Source organism: Metopolophium dirhodum, chromosome 4 (genome assembly GCF_019925205.1).
Source record: "Metopolophium dirhodum isolate CAU chromosome 4, ASM1992520v1, whole genome shotgun sequence".
NCBI lineage: Eukaryota > Metazoa > Arthropoda > Insecta > Hemiptera > Aphididae > Metopolophium > Metopolophium dirhodum.
Genome location: NC_083563.1, coordinates 5,683,130 through 5,698,040, shown reverse-complemented (window position 1 = coordinate 5,698,040; position 14,911 = coordinate 5,683,130). Strand labels below are relative to the sequence as shown.

The following is a 14,911-nucleotide window of genomic DNA, read 5'->3' as shown; positions in this document are numbered from 1 at the left end:
TAATTACAAAACGTCATAAACCTTTAAAAATAATAGACATTTAAAATGTAAACAACAAATCTCTAGAACTATATATAATTAAGATTTAATTGATAGTAACAATACAATAAACAATAGAAATATTTATCAATTGTTGACCAAAAATATAATATTATATATACCTGTAAACAATATTTTAGGTACCTATATGATTTCCTAAACTATAAAATTATAAGTAGTTGTAGTTAAATAGATGAATATTTTATGTATAATATCGACATAAATGAACAGTCGCAAAAAATATCTAATTAAAATATTAAAACCAGATATCCAGTTACACAAAAAATTAAAACTCTGAAGCCTTATAAAAAAAAAATTAAATCTCGTGTTAATTCATACAAAAAATATTTTGATAAATTATTCTCATTTTCAATCGAGTCTACAATAGCAATAAATAATCAAATTTTTATTTATTTGAAGAACTGTCCAAGTTAGGTATATTAGACTGATCATTATCGGCGTTATATTTGTGAGCTATTCATTTTTTGGACTAACAGATTAGAAAACATCAAATGTACTAATAAATTATAAACGTATTAACGTAATACATCGTTAATATTTTAATTACAACTATTGTTCAAAAACATATACTATTATATTTGTAAAAAATGTAATTACTAATTGGGTTAAATAAATAAAACTTGAAGTTATATGTTGGGCTAGTAATAAAATATTTATAAATTATCGTGCTAAATTTATTCCAGCAGCCCAAATTTTCACCAGGTCTAGGTGGGGATTTCCCACCCACCACCCAACCCAATCCGCCCCTGGGCATATATTAAAATGTAATTAATCACACTGTAATCTTTTAAAATATTTATGTAAATAATGTGTAGTCACCTAAAATTATTAAATGTCATTATTAAAATTATCATAAGTTATTTACAATACTTAGACGTAGTTATTTAGATTGTTATTTTGTATGATGGTAAATTTTCTCTATAATTAATATTTATTATTTTCAGTTGATTCTATTTTAGTATTTTGTTTTTCTCGACAAGCTATTTCATTAAAAAATCATTAAAAAATAGACCACACGTCTTGGGTATTAGCAGCCATGTTGTGTGGTCGAATATTAATTACAAATAGCGAAAAAATACAATTATAAATTATAATATATTAATATGCATATTATATCACATTATAATGTGCGCGTTCTCGTTAAAATATTATCATAACACCCTTTTGATTTAACTATTCTCCCGTCTATTTAATAGCACATGAATGTCTCAAAACAAAAGCATAAATTAAAAATATACAATAAACTTTAATTGAAAATCTTTATGCAAAAAGAGCGTATTTACCATCATAATATTTCCTTCTTGAAGTTGTTCTAATTGCAAATGAAATTATTGTTGTAATTTAAAAATGTTACAATATTAATTATATAGTTTTAATTTTTTTGAACTTTAACAAAAACTATATTAAAGCAACATTAATGAATAATTGTAAATAACAATAATTAAATAGTTTATCAATATTATGAGTTCTTTTAAAATAACTTTACGATAAACTTAAAATTACGTGTACGTAAATCTAATGTGAAAAAACTAACCAATCTGTATTCGGTAAAGATTCTTTAGAACCATTGACCAAATTGTTATCATAAATTAATTTAAAACAGTTAAGTCGTAATAGTATATTAGTTTTTGTATTTTTTTTTTTTTTATGTAGTTATATATTATTGCTGAGTTTTGTCATCGAAATATAATACCATTTCACTTAAAACTTTTTTTATTCGTAATTTCATAGTTATACAACAAATAAGCAATAGTAGTCAACTATGTAGATACCTACGTATGAGTATTATATGTTTTTAATTATTAACTAATTTAAATTTTTTTTTTAATTGTTTTTGAACATATTTTATTAATTAAATCTCCTCAATTAATTCTACATCCGATTTAACGTCATCTTAAAATCTTAAATTATTATCCTCACACACTGCACTTTCACATTAAGACAATGCAACTGCCCTACCATAACTCTCAATAATCTGCCCATCCTCCCTCACAGAATGTTCGCTATCTACGTCTCCAACTGGATAGAAGACTGACCTGGGCCCACTGTGTCCATACCAAGCGTATTACCCTTAACAACAGATCCCGCCAGCTGCGGTTCCTCCTAACTTCCAAACACATAGAACTAAACAATAAAATCCTCCTGTATAAACTTCTTCTAAAACCAATATGGTCATATGGCATACAGTTCCGGGGTTCAGCTAAGCCCTTAAATATAAAACAAATCCAAACTTTCCAATCCAAATGTCTCCGTAAAATCACAAAAGATCCTTTCTATGTATCAAACGATACACTCCACAAAGACCTCTCCATTCCAACAGTAAAAAAAGTAGCCAACAATTTCTATACACGCTTTCACTCTAATCTATCCAACCATCGCAATCCACTTGTTTCAAATTTATCTGTCCTTAACATCCCTGGTGATCCCAGTAGGCGCTTGAAACGTAAATGGTGCCGGGATCTTCTAAACGATTATACAATTAAATCTGTCAAAAAGTTCCATCACTGGGTGGATTCTTCTTTCAAGCCTCCAACCCATCAACTCCCACAGTGCTTGTGCTTATTGTAAAAAAATAAATTTACAGATTGTATAAATGAAGTAATTATGTAACAAGAAAAAAAAATTATTATTCTAAAATACATAATATAGCTTTAATATTGTAATATTATGTTTAAATGTGTTTAGTATTTAATTGTTATTTATTAACTTTCAACTTTTTAATCCAAACAATTCGTGTGAATAAATAAAAAAAAGTGTAAAAAAAGAGTGGGCGCTTGCCCTTTTTGGTTTACATGTTTGGCGCCACTGGTACCTAGTTCATAATAATACTACAAAATACTATACTGTACAGCAATATAATTATTATTATTGTGATATCTTTTTTTTTTTTTTTTTTTTAAAAATTTGGCTTTTATTAGAAGAATTACAATCTATACAAGGTACAATAAGTAAAAGTAATAACAATTAACAGACAAATAACAAGAATAATTACATGAGGAGGGAGTCACACATTTGTAACACCTCTAAATATTGTGATATCTATATAAATTATAAAGTAGTATTTAGAGTCAGTATAGGTAGGCACCTACTTAAATAGAGTCAATTGAATGTACCAATATCCCTAAGAATAGATAAGGTAGTAGTATAAAGTTTTAATCAAAACCTATTCAGCAGTTGCATGTTGGTGAAAAATAGATTGTTAAATGATTAGAAATAAATTTATAATTAATATGAATACGCAATCACGATCATTCCTTAAAAACCAAAGCTTTCATCGTTGATAAATTCATAATATTGGAAAGTTGCTCAAACAAGAAAGTTTTTTAGAGTATAATGAGCAAAGAACAGAAAATCTTGTGTTACGATTTAAAGTTGAACCAAAAGACGCCTCTATGACGTATTCTAACCGGATACATTTCTGCTTTTAAACTTCCGACTAAGGATAAAAGCGAATACGCGTGACTTTTAATGTTAATCACACAAAACAACATGCGAACTCCAGGAAGACATGCCAACAGTGATATAACTATAGAAACCAAAAGTTCTTTATAAAAGTAATTTTTAATGATATTAAGTTGCTACTTTACGTGGGTTTAAAAAAAATTAAGGATTGTCTTACTTAAATAACATATTATATTTAATCATTTGTAACTCAATATAACTATCCGATAGTGCAAAACGTAGTGTAAATCTTAAATAAATATAATAATGAAAAAGTTACCTCGCACATTTTGTTACACAACATAAAATAATATTAACCACTGTTTTGAACTAAGCGAAAAAGTTACTTGTTTCATAAATATGTGTTTCATTTTTATATTTATCTGTGAACACATTGAGCACGTTTTGGAGTGAAAACGCTCTAAAACGTTCTAATAATTTCATAGCTGCGATTGCCAATTATTGGTTTAAATATTGTACGGGTAGTCGAGTGAATATTTTTTTGTTTGTAATATTTTAGTAGATTTTATTATATTGAAGATTGTGTATATATAATTATTTAAACACAATTTTTAATAAAATTAGTAATGGCCAAGCAGTCAAAGTTATGCGAATGTACGCAAAGGTTCATTACCAGTATAAAAGAGTTAAACGTTTATGATTCAAGAAACAATACTACAAAACTAACTTTGAATATGTATATGCATTCATTTTATACCTAATTAAAAAGTTGAAACTGTTTTTTGGATATGTAATTATGGGCTTAATTCGAACGTTTTCCTAACTTTAGGTCTATAGGTAGTCTCTATACTTTAAACATTGAATGTATATATTATTATATGTTTTATATTTATTTAGTATATTATGATTAAAATGGAAAAATTATGATTTGTTTATAGATTTAATTTGATAAAAATGTATAATTTTCGGTATTAGACTTAACAATTTAATATACAATTATTTTTAATATTTTAATCAATACCTGGTTTTTATTTATTCCAAAAAACATTAATCACAAGTTTTTATGGGAAATGTCAACTAACAATGCCATACTCCCTTTTCATAAATACACGAACGTAATAGTTTCTTATTTCTTTCGAATGCATAATTGTTATGGTAAAACACGCCGAACTAAGTGCCCAACACTCAATCCCTCTATTCTGTCTGTAATTATTTATATATATTAATTTTTTGTCTTGGAATTTATACTTAATATTAAAACGTTTACAACTTAACATAATTAAATCATTTAATTTCGCTTTATTAAAAAATAATTAATTATAAAATCTTTATTAATTACTTCTCATGGAATATAATGGTAATAAATCAAAGTAACGATTTTATACCTTTAAAAATAACATTTTTAAATATGTATGCACTATGCATATTGCACAGTGCATAAAATACAAATGGGTACAAATAACAATTACAAAAAAAATAATACTGCTAATAATATCAAGCCATAAAAAAAAATTCACTTTGCTGTATAAGCGTATAGTATGGGTATTGAATTAAATAACTATCTATATAATATCATTGTATACGAAAAAACGAATTTGAGCTGGGAGCCGGCATAGTTGGTCTATATTTCTAAAGATACTTATATATTTAAGTTAATTATTAACACTAAACAGATATATATTAAAAGGTTTCAGTAATATTTTGAAAATAGCATCGTGTTTAGCTAATAATGTGTATAGGTGTATACGTAACTGTGAAAAGTTTCAAGTGCCTACGAATATATTTTGAATTAAGTACAAAAAAATAACTAAAACCAATTTAGCAAAAATTGTAACTAATATGGACTTACGCTCAAATTGTTTTTATAATTTCAGAAGTAACAATTTATGAGGAACCTTGTATTTGATTGTCAATTAAGCGAGCATAAAAAAATTATTTACTACATAATTTATAGATAATTAGGAATAAACTAAAAAAGGTCAAACATTTCAAATGTCTATCGATAACCTAAAAACTGCCAAAATATTTACAAAATTACACTTCTTATGTCAAGAATAATCTATTATAAATATTTGGTAAAAATAAATGGTTACGGTTATTCGTTTTTGAAGAATATCAATAAAATAACAAAATCAATTTGTCGAAAATCGGTGTTGTGTAAATATTTCTGTTTTTCATTCATTTTTTTCGTTTTCTTGTTTATTAACAAAATTGCGGTGAATTTTTCACTTTAAGAAGTACCAGCTAAATTCAATTTTCTAACAGAAACCCCAATCGAAGTTAAAGATTTTTATTGCTCCAAATATGATGATATAGACAAAAAAAAACATCATTATAATATTATAATTTATAACCAATAAATTTATTGTTCCGCTCAGAATCTAAGAGTACCTATTATTCCTTCATTAATTTATTATGATTTTAATATTATGATACTGTTATAAAATAATTATTAATCAATAATCATATTATTATTTTTATATTTATGTTTTTTATTTTTAAGTAAAAATTCGTTCAAAAGTTATTTGTGGAATTTTTAATTTTTGTTAAAATAAAATAATAGTTTTATAACTAAAATCTCACATTCTCGAACTATGTATTTTTGTATATAATTTGAATTAATTCTCATAAAACAAAACAATTTTTTCCTAAAAAATGATTTTTTAAATTAAGTATATAGGTATAAATAAAACGAAACCAGAGCAACCGAAGTAAAATAAAATTATTATTCATATTAATATATATTTTCTAAGATTTGTGCTTATGTATTTTTTTCTTCTAACAGTTAATAAGTTACTTAGGAACTTCTTTCTACCTAAGAATAATAATAATTCTACTCATCCACTGAAACTATCAGTTTTTAATTTTGTTCACAGTGTAAAGATAATCTCCAGTACCTACCCGTCGATAAATCCTAAAGGTTGAATGAATGAAGGATAGCCGATAAGTAGTATTATCCTATTTTTCTTTTTTTATAACATACGAACACCCGTGTATTATTTCCAAATGTTCGATATTACGTATTTTTTAGTTTTTAGTAATAATTACTAATTATTAGTATAATATATTGTATATACATACTAACATACACGTACAGATATGTGTTTATATATTAATACGTTAAACCATATTTTATACAAAATAAATGTCACGTATACAAATATACAATTTAAAATTAATAGGTACTTCAGTATTTGTACGTGAATAATACTAAGGACTTGATGTTTGTAGAAGAAATATGATTTTTAGTAACATAATACTGTCACACGATATTAAATGCAATACCATAGTATAATAATATTATTATAATATTTTCTATTAAATAACATAATATAAAACAATTATTTTATGTATACAAAATGAGACTTACGTTATTTTGTAAACAATTTTCGTATTTTTAATGATATAATTAAAAAAAACCATTATACATTTTAGAAATATTAAATCTGTACGCAGAAAAAAAAACAATTAAATATAAGTCAGATTGATGCCAAAATAAATTCAGTTTAATTTTAAAATTGAAATAGATTGTTTTTTATTTAGTTTATATTTGTTTTACCTAAATATAAGATTAATGGAGATATGAATTTATGAAATAATATATATAGAGATTCACCAAGAGTGATTTTATCCTTTTAAGTATCCTTAACTACTATACAATTTTTAAGTATATTTTATGACTATGTTTTCAAATACTTTTTTTACCATTTAAATCTTGTTGGCGATACAAATTACTATTTTCAAAACATAACTATTGTTTATTGTTAATCGAAAGATTTTTTTGAAAACGTTTACGCACTCAAATTGTAATTCAATTTAATTTACTCTACTATCGAAGTATTTGTATTTTTAAATCTTTGTAAACTTACTATACACTTTGAATAAAATATACAAGTACCTATATTATTATATTAATTCGTACCTAACATAAAAATAACTTTTACCTATATCAAAGATTTATTCCTTATACCTTAACATAGTGAGCTGTAATAAAGTGATAACTGATCAGTAGTGCTCACGTTTTATTTTCGTTTCCACACATCAATATTTTTGTTGGGAATAATAACCGATTCGTCGTAATCCACTAGGGTTTTAGTTTTAAAACCGAAAGTGGCGGTATTGGACATTTTAAAAACTATTGCGGGATTTTACGGTCAGATCGAAGTATGACCCCAGTAATGTACTACGAAATACTACCGTAAACCTGTGTAATAAAATTCAACATGATTCCGTCGAGCCATTTCCGTGACATCGTGTGCACTTCATAACTTGAAAAATCAATATATGGTTTCAATAAGGAAGTTATTTCATATTTTTTGGACAAAAAAAAATCGTCCTATAAATTATATTTATATTATAAAAACGTTTAATCATTATTTACTTTTTTATAGTTTATTGGTTTTATGAATTATTTATCTAGACACACACACAAAAAAAAACCAATTAGTTTTATTAACCAAACGCGGCTAACAGTCAAACTCGATACAGACATAATAAACTTCCGAAGATAAGAAGACCTCTTTACAGTTTATACTATAACTACTGTTCACATAATCTATTAGATTTTTCGCCCCCACAAAAAATTGTGATTTATGGACCAAACTTTTGTAAAACTCGTCGAGATATTTTTTCACTAAAGAAGTTTTAACGATTACATTTTTTCTGTTTTTTGTAAAATCCAAAAATTCTTAGTATTAGTCAATTAAAGTTATTCTATCATAATTGGGTAAATATATTTTAGCCTCACTTTCCGATAAAACTATTAACTGTACTAAACTTAATAATTATTTGTAAAATATACGTATAACTTACATTTGTTTATGGCATAGATTCTTGGTCCGGTGGCTTGTAACTAAATTCCTGAAAAAATACAATAATAAAATAAAATATTTCATTTCATAAATTGTAAAGTCAGTTTTTTTATTTACAACTTTTTATTATTCACCGTACGTGAAAATATAATACGAGGGTATTTGTCTTACATGCCATTCATCACTAGGCTTAGAGAGGGCTCATACAATTTACAGATGAAATATATACCTATGTAAGACGTACAAACACCGACCTATCAAAAGCTGCTCTTGTATATTATAATTACATGAAATTTCTTCTGGACTACACGTTTATAACGGCTGACACTTATATATTTTAATTGTTTACTGTAAAATAGGTGGGTATGTACAATCAGATGGTATATTATTACTATTATTTGTATGATATTAGTTCGTTACAATTTCGCGCGAATATATTGTGATGCAAGTCGCGCACAACGAAAAATTACTGTTGTTGACATAATTTTGCAGTACATAGTTTGATGGGGAAATTAAAACATAACTATCCGCCAGGACATTATCGTACAACAATACAAATCTGCATGTTACATATAGGTATATAATAATAATATACCTATGTTATCTGCGCGTGTATATTCACGACAACTATTGTGTAAATCCTACACGTGTTTGCAGTTAGTACTCGTAGACGGCAATAATTGTGTGCCGTGGACATGATTCGGTTATGATGAAACTCGATTCCTAAAATAATAATGTATCCATAAAAAAAAAAAAATAATGGGCATGCAAATACGAATTATAACGTTATAGCAGCAGTGGCCATGCAAATACGAATAACGCTGTATTATAATATTATTGTGGGCATGCAAATACGAATAACGTATACCCATTATATTATTGTACATATATAGTGTGCTGCAGGTGGATAATAACTCCAATTTGACTGGAAAAATATTATAATATGCAATTAGCGAAGAGGTGGTTGATTCTAAGAGTTTCGCATTCGGGTTAACGACCTGCATTAATATACCGGTATGACTAGTTGTCTCGACAAGTTGATATGGATACGACCTTGAATACAATAATAAAATATATTCGACAGCACCAATGGTAATGTTGTGAGTTGTGACGATGGTGAAAAATCAAAGTCATTTATCAATACTGATCGTTTTTCGCTAATGCTTCCATCGTAGAAAATATAACGAAACATACGCTTGTCAGTTAATACTTTTGGGTATACTATATCTTGCAATATTCTTTGTTTGATAATATTATGTTGAAAACATAATAATGTAATTCTTACCACGAGAATTTAATTATTTTTGATACGAAATACGATATGAGTGATTATAATAATGTTTGATTTATCCAATGCTGCAGAAAATAGTGCGACTCAAATAATACATCCACGATGCACAACTTTACTATAATACATTTCTAAGATACAAACTGCTCAGAAAAATGAACTTTTTATCTACCTATAGTGATATCAAAATAATTGTAATTTATTATATTTTATTTCGTTCAACATTTTAAAGAGCTTTAAGACTATTTTTAAAGTAGATTTTGCAAACGTAAATAATATTTTCACTTGTACCGTAATCATTTAAATTATCTGAAAACTTAACATTTCCCAGTATTCGTAGTTATAAAAATACGCTTAAAATCTATTACAATATAATATATATTACGTATTTATGAGCCGTACCTACCTAATAAAAAATGTATTGAAAAATAAAGTTATATTTTATGATCAATCTGTATGTGCTTACTGTAATAATTTGTTCTGTTCCGTATAACATAATCATAATAAAATAAAATTATAATGTAAAGAGATTATTAGCAAGTATTAAAAATATTATAATTTTTCTAAAGGTAAAATAATAAATACATGAATAACTTAAAATATAGCCAAACATAAAAGCATAATACTGTTAGAAAAATACGATCAACTAAATGTGTTTGCAAACGTAAACCCATTGCATAACGTGCTCAAATAATGTTCATATTATATCGTCAGTAAAAATAATGTTAGTTTCTTGTTATTGTAAATATACTACTGTTGTGTACGGGAATTGCGGATGTAGCCAATAAATTCCATAAGAAGGAACAACGAATATGACATATAGCCAACAACTAAATCGCATAAAAGTAATCACTCTGGGGATCTTAATTTAATCTTTGTTGCTGTTAATTGAAGCGTAGCAAAGGGGAGAGTGTACGATCACTATATTAGACCAAAAATATAATTGTTACACTTTTGTGAGTAAAAAATAATAACATTGTAAATCAGAATTCAGAATAATAATACAAGTGTTTCTTCTTCTATAATTTATACTATGATTTATGATACTAAATTTGATACTACGTATACCTAACATAAAGTAAATAGTATGAATACAAAATACATAAATAAGTCTCAAATTATAAAAATTATTAAATAGTCCATTATTTTTATATAATATAATATATTATTATTTAATGCAGTTGCAAAGGATAACTAGGTATATTTTCGTGGGTCAAAAATGCATAATTTATTGTTGGTATCTCTAATATTGTAGTATAACACTAACACATTATACATTATAATTAAATTAAATACAAAAATAACATCATAATTTTTTCATTGATTTAGCTTCTGTTTTTAATTTTAAAATTCCAATGTAGGTATTTACATTTTTAACAATTATAAGTATTCATATTATATTAAATTTAAATATTATTTTTGCAATGTATAACACATTTTCCAACTGTAGGTAATTAAAACTTAAATGTACCGTGTATACATGTTAAATACTATACCACCATTACCTACATGTATCAGATTTTGATAGATAAAAGACAAGTACATAAATTATCAGTAGTTAGTTGTTTTAATCATCAATTTTATTTTAATAGTTATAAAATACAATACTTATATTATTGTCATTTATTTTTATAAATAATACATAACGTTATACGTTTAAAGAAATTTCGTTTAAAAATCGTGAAAGTTATTTAACATAGAACCACAATGAATTACACAATCGACTTTAATTTTTTACTCAAATGACAATATTTTTAATTTCAAAAATATTTTTGCTTATAAAACGCTTTTATGTACAATATATTGGAAGTTTTAAGTTACGTTTAATATATTATGTTCAGCTAATATTAAAATAATTGTAATTTGAGTTAATAAGTAAATAGTAAATAGTTTATGTATATATAATATTATATATTTATATACTTGCCTAGTACCTAGGCTACCTGGCCAGTAGCCACCTAGGCCTAAACTAAAAGTATAGCCAAGTGTGTATATATGACATTAATTCAATGATTCTTTTACAATTTTTTTTAATCATATCAAACAAAACATTATGTAATTTATTAATTAAAACTAACGAACATGATTACTTAACAATGTTAAAAAAAACCCTTTAAAAAGCTCTATGTTCAAGTTTAACAATGGTAAATGTTTTTCTCGAGGTATTTATCCTTATTTCCCCAATAAAAGTCTTGTTTACAACAAAACAATCTAATTGAATGAATATAATATGGTTTCGACTTTTTTGTTGTAGGTAAGTCATGACCTAAATACAACAATTAAAAAAGTTGAATTTCCAAATATTTATATTATTTTCAAAGAGTTAGGGAGTGAGCAATAAAAATGTTTTTCATAAATATTTATTACAAACACAATAATATTATACCTGAAACAAAAATAAGCACGTCTCGACTGACAAAATGTCAAAATGTATAACTTTATAACACAATTAATAATTTCTTTAATAAATATATTAGTTGTATCTAACCTTTAAAGGGACTTTTTTTTTTATAAAAGCACTAAAATTCCTGTACACTCTTCTAAAGATTTCTTGAAAGAACTCTTTAACGCATAATTCCAATAAAACTTATCAACAGTTAATAATACATTATGTTGGTATAATAGTATTATATAATTTTTTTACAGTTTATAATTTCACAAATAGCTATAAGTAGCTGTAATATGTATAATACTATACTTTTTTGAGAATAATAGAATATTTAAACACAATCTTCATTTAATGTAATTTTTTTTTTCTTAATAGAAACTTAAATACATAATATCTAAACATTTATTATAGCTGGTCTTATTTATTCATAAAATGTTATCCTTACATTAATAGTTGAGGATTTTACTTCTTGTTACTGAGTAAATAATACATTAATACCTAATAACCATCATATTATTGTTATTATGTTTATTAATATTATATTCATTATTCATATACATTTAGACAACTCAAATATATTGTTCTGTGCAATTGAACTAATTATACTACATTAATTCATATTATTGTCTTTATTACCTAGGTACACATAACGTTTAGATTTCATTAAACATTAAGGATGTGATACATATACGACTATAATAGACACTAGTACCTACCTACATTACTATAATAGGTGTTTAACATTCAAGTCCGGATAAAGATAATTTTGGGCCCATAGTTAAATATATTTCAGACTAATATCAGGTACAATTCGCATAGGTACCACATCCTATTTAACATACTATATATTATAGTCGTTAATTTTTATATGTTTAAAGGTGGTTAAAAACATTTACTCGGTTTACGAAGAGTATGAGAGAAATACTTCACTGAGATTCGGTAGAAATTGGATAAGATTACTTTATAGTTTAAGGAATTATTTAATCAAAGTCCTTTTTTCTTAGTATAGGTACTTTCTCGTTTGTAAACAACTTCTTTGCGCTCAAAGTTAATTAAGATACGTATATTATATAGGAACATCCTATATTACTATATTTTATGAAATTTCAACTTTACTGTAGGTACCTAAAATATTATTTACTTTGAGGTTTTTTTATTTTCAACCCAAATAATTGTAATTCTATACTGGTGTAGTAGTGGTGTGTTTTGCTATCAAACCCGTTATCTTTTTCTCCAAACCGTCTGTACTGTTTGCGTTCAAGATATCGCTTTGAAAAAAATAGTTTAGAAATAAAAAAAAAAAACAATTAAAAAGTCATAAGTAACCATATGCAGAGTTTTATATTCTTCATAGTATATTGTATCGTTGGTACTTTATAATTTTTACCAAATAATAATCATAATAGGTACGGACAATTTAAGGACGCCAACGTCGTGTGAAACAGTGACGACGCTATAGGTAGGGACCTGTATTATAATACATATTATATGCGTGAGACGCATAATATGTGTAGGTACAGATATCATAATAATATAGCGATAGGTAATGGGTTTATTATATATTATTGTTATTACTGCCATAATAACACTATAAACGTGTTAAAATATTAGTGTGTCGTCGTAGAAGCGAGACGACGTGACGCGGAGAACTGACGATGGAAATATTATCACGAGGAGGAAAAATGCGTATATTTACCTCGACACACGCACAAAGAATATGTTATTATTATTGTTGTTATTATTATTATTATTATTATTATTATTACTATAAACGGCGTAATATTGTCTTTGGGTCAATCCCATAATAACGGCGGCGGCTAACACAATGCGGTTAACCGTCACGGCGCGTTTATGCTAATTTACCGCACAGCTGAGCCGCTGCCGGTTTCGCGTGTCGCAACCTGTGCGGGCGCTTGGCGCGGTCACGCCGGACGGCGGCGGCGGCGGCGACGACAACGACGATATTGACCTTGGACGAGTTTTCGAAAGGTAAACCGCGTGAACGTCGACGGCGACGACAGATCGACATCTACCGCGGCGGCGGGCACACGCGCGCGCGCGCGCTGTTAAATTGGAATAAAAATAAATTCACATCGCGGTGTACCTATCTGCATAGTAATAATAGTATGTTTACTTTGTTATGTTTATGTCATTCACGGCAGAACCCACTTGCCTCCGTGTACTAAGTACCTATTTGGAAATATCGGAAGCAAAAGCCATCGCCTTGTGATGCAGCGGCCTGCGCGAAATTGTACATACACAATATTATTATATTATTTTACCTCTGAGCGGCGACGAGCGTACAATAATAATAATAATAATAATAATAACAATATAGTATATTATTATTATTATGTGCGGAGGTAGCTGGGTATTGTATTGTAATAATAATATTATTATTATGTTTTATTACACACCCGAAATCATAGCTCTAGATTTTTATTTTACACGCGTGTCGGCTGTGTAAAACTGTCGTAAGCGTTTATAACATATATTATAACAATATTATATTAGTGTATATTTTATTTTATTGGTATTATTATTATGTACAGCATCGATGTAATAATAATATTATTATATACTATAATATCTACTACCAAATCATTATTATTATTATTATCGAATTTGGTATTTTATTCCGTATCACAATATTATGCCATACTATGGGACTATGAGAGTACCTATTATACCCATATAATATCTTAATATGTAATACAATTATGTAGGTACGTATATATTATTGCAGTTTCAAATAGTCGCTGCTGGACTTATAGGTAAGTGTTTAGTATAGATATTCATATCCCATGTTTCAGTATATTGTAATACATATATACAATATACATATATAAATTGTGTATTATAGTAGTTAAACGAATAAAAGTTCAAATCTAAGGACTTGGTTGTATTAACATGGCATGTGTAGAATTTTAACAAAATAAACATATAGAGTAGAACGAAACA

The 14,911-nt window shown here is 26.5% G+C and overlaps 1 protein-coding gene across 2 annotated transcripts in view; it reads right to left on the bottom strand.

The window, feature by feature from the left end:
• LOC132942468 (Ig-like and fibronectin type-III domain-containing protein 1) overlaps positions 1 to 14,911 on the bottom strand; it is a 95,883-nt gene that overhangs the window by 51,742 nt on the left and 29,230 nt on the right. For both annotated transcript variants that reach the window (XM_061010878.1, XM_061010879.1), the window contains exon 2: positions 8,275 to 8,322. The gene's annotated coding sequence lies outside the window, so the exon portion shown is untranslated. The remainder of the gene's footprint in view (positions 1 to 8,274; positions 8,323 to 14,911) is intronic.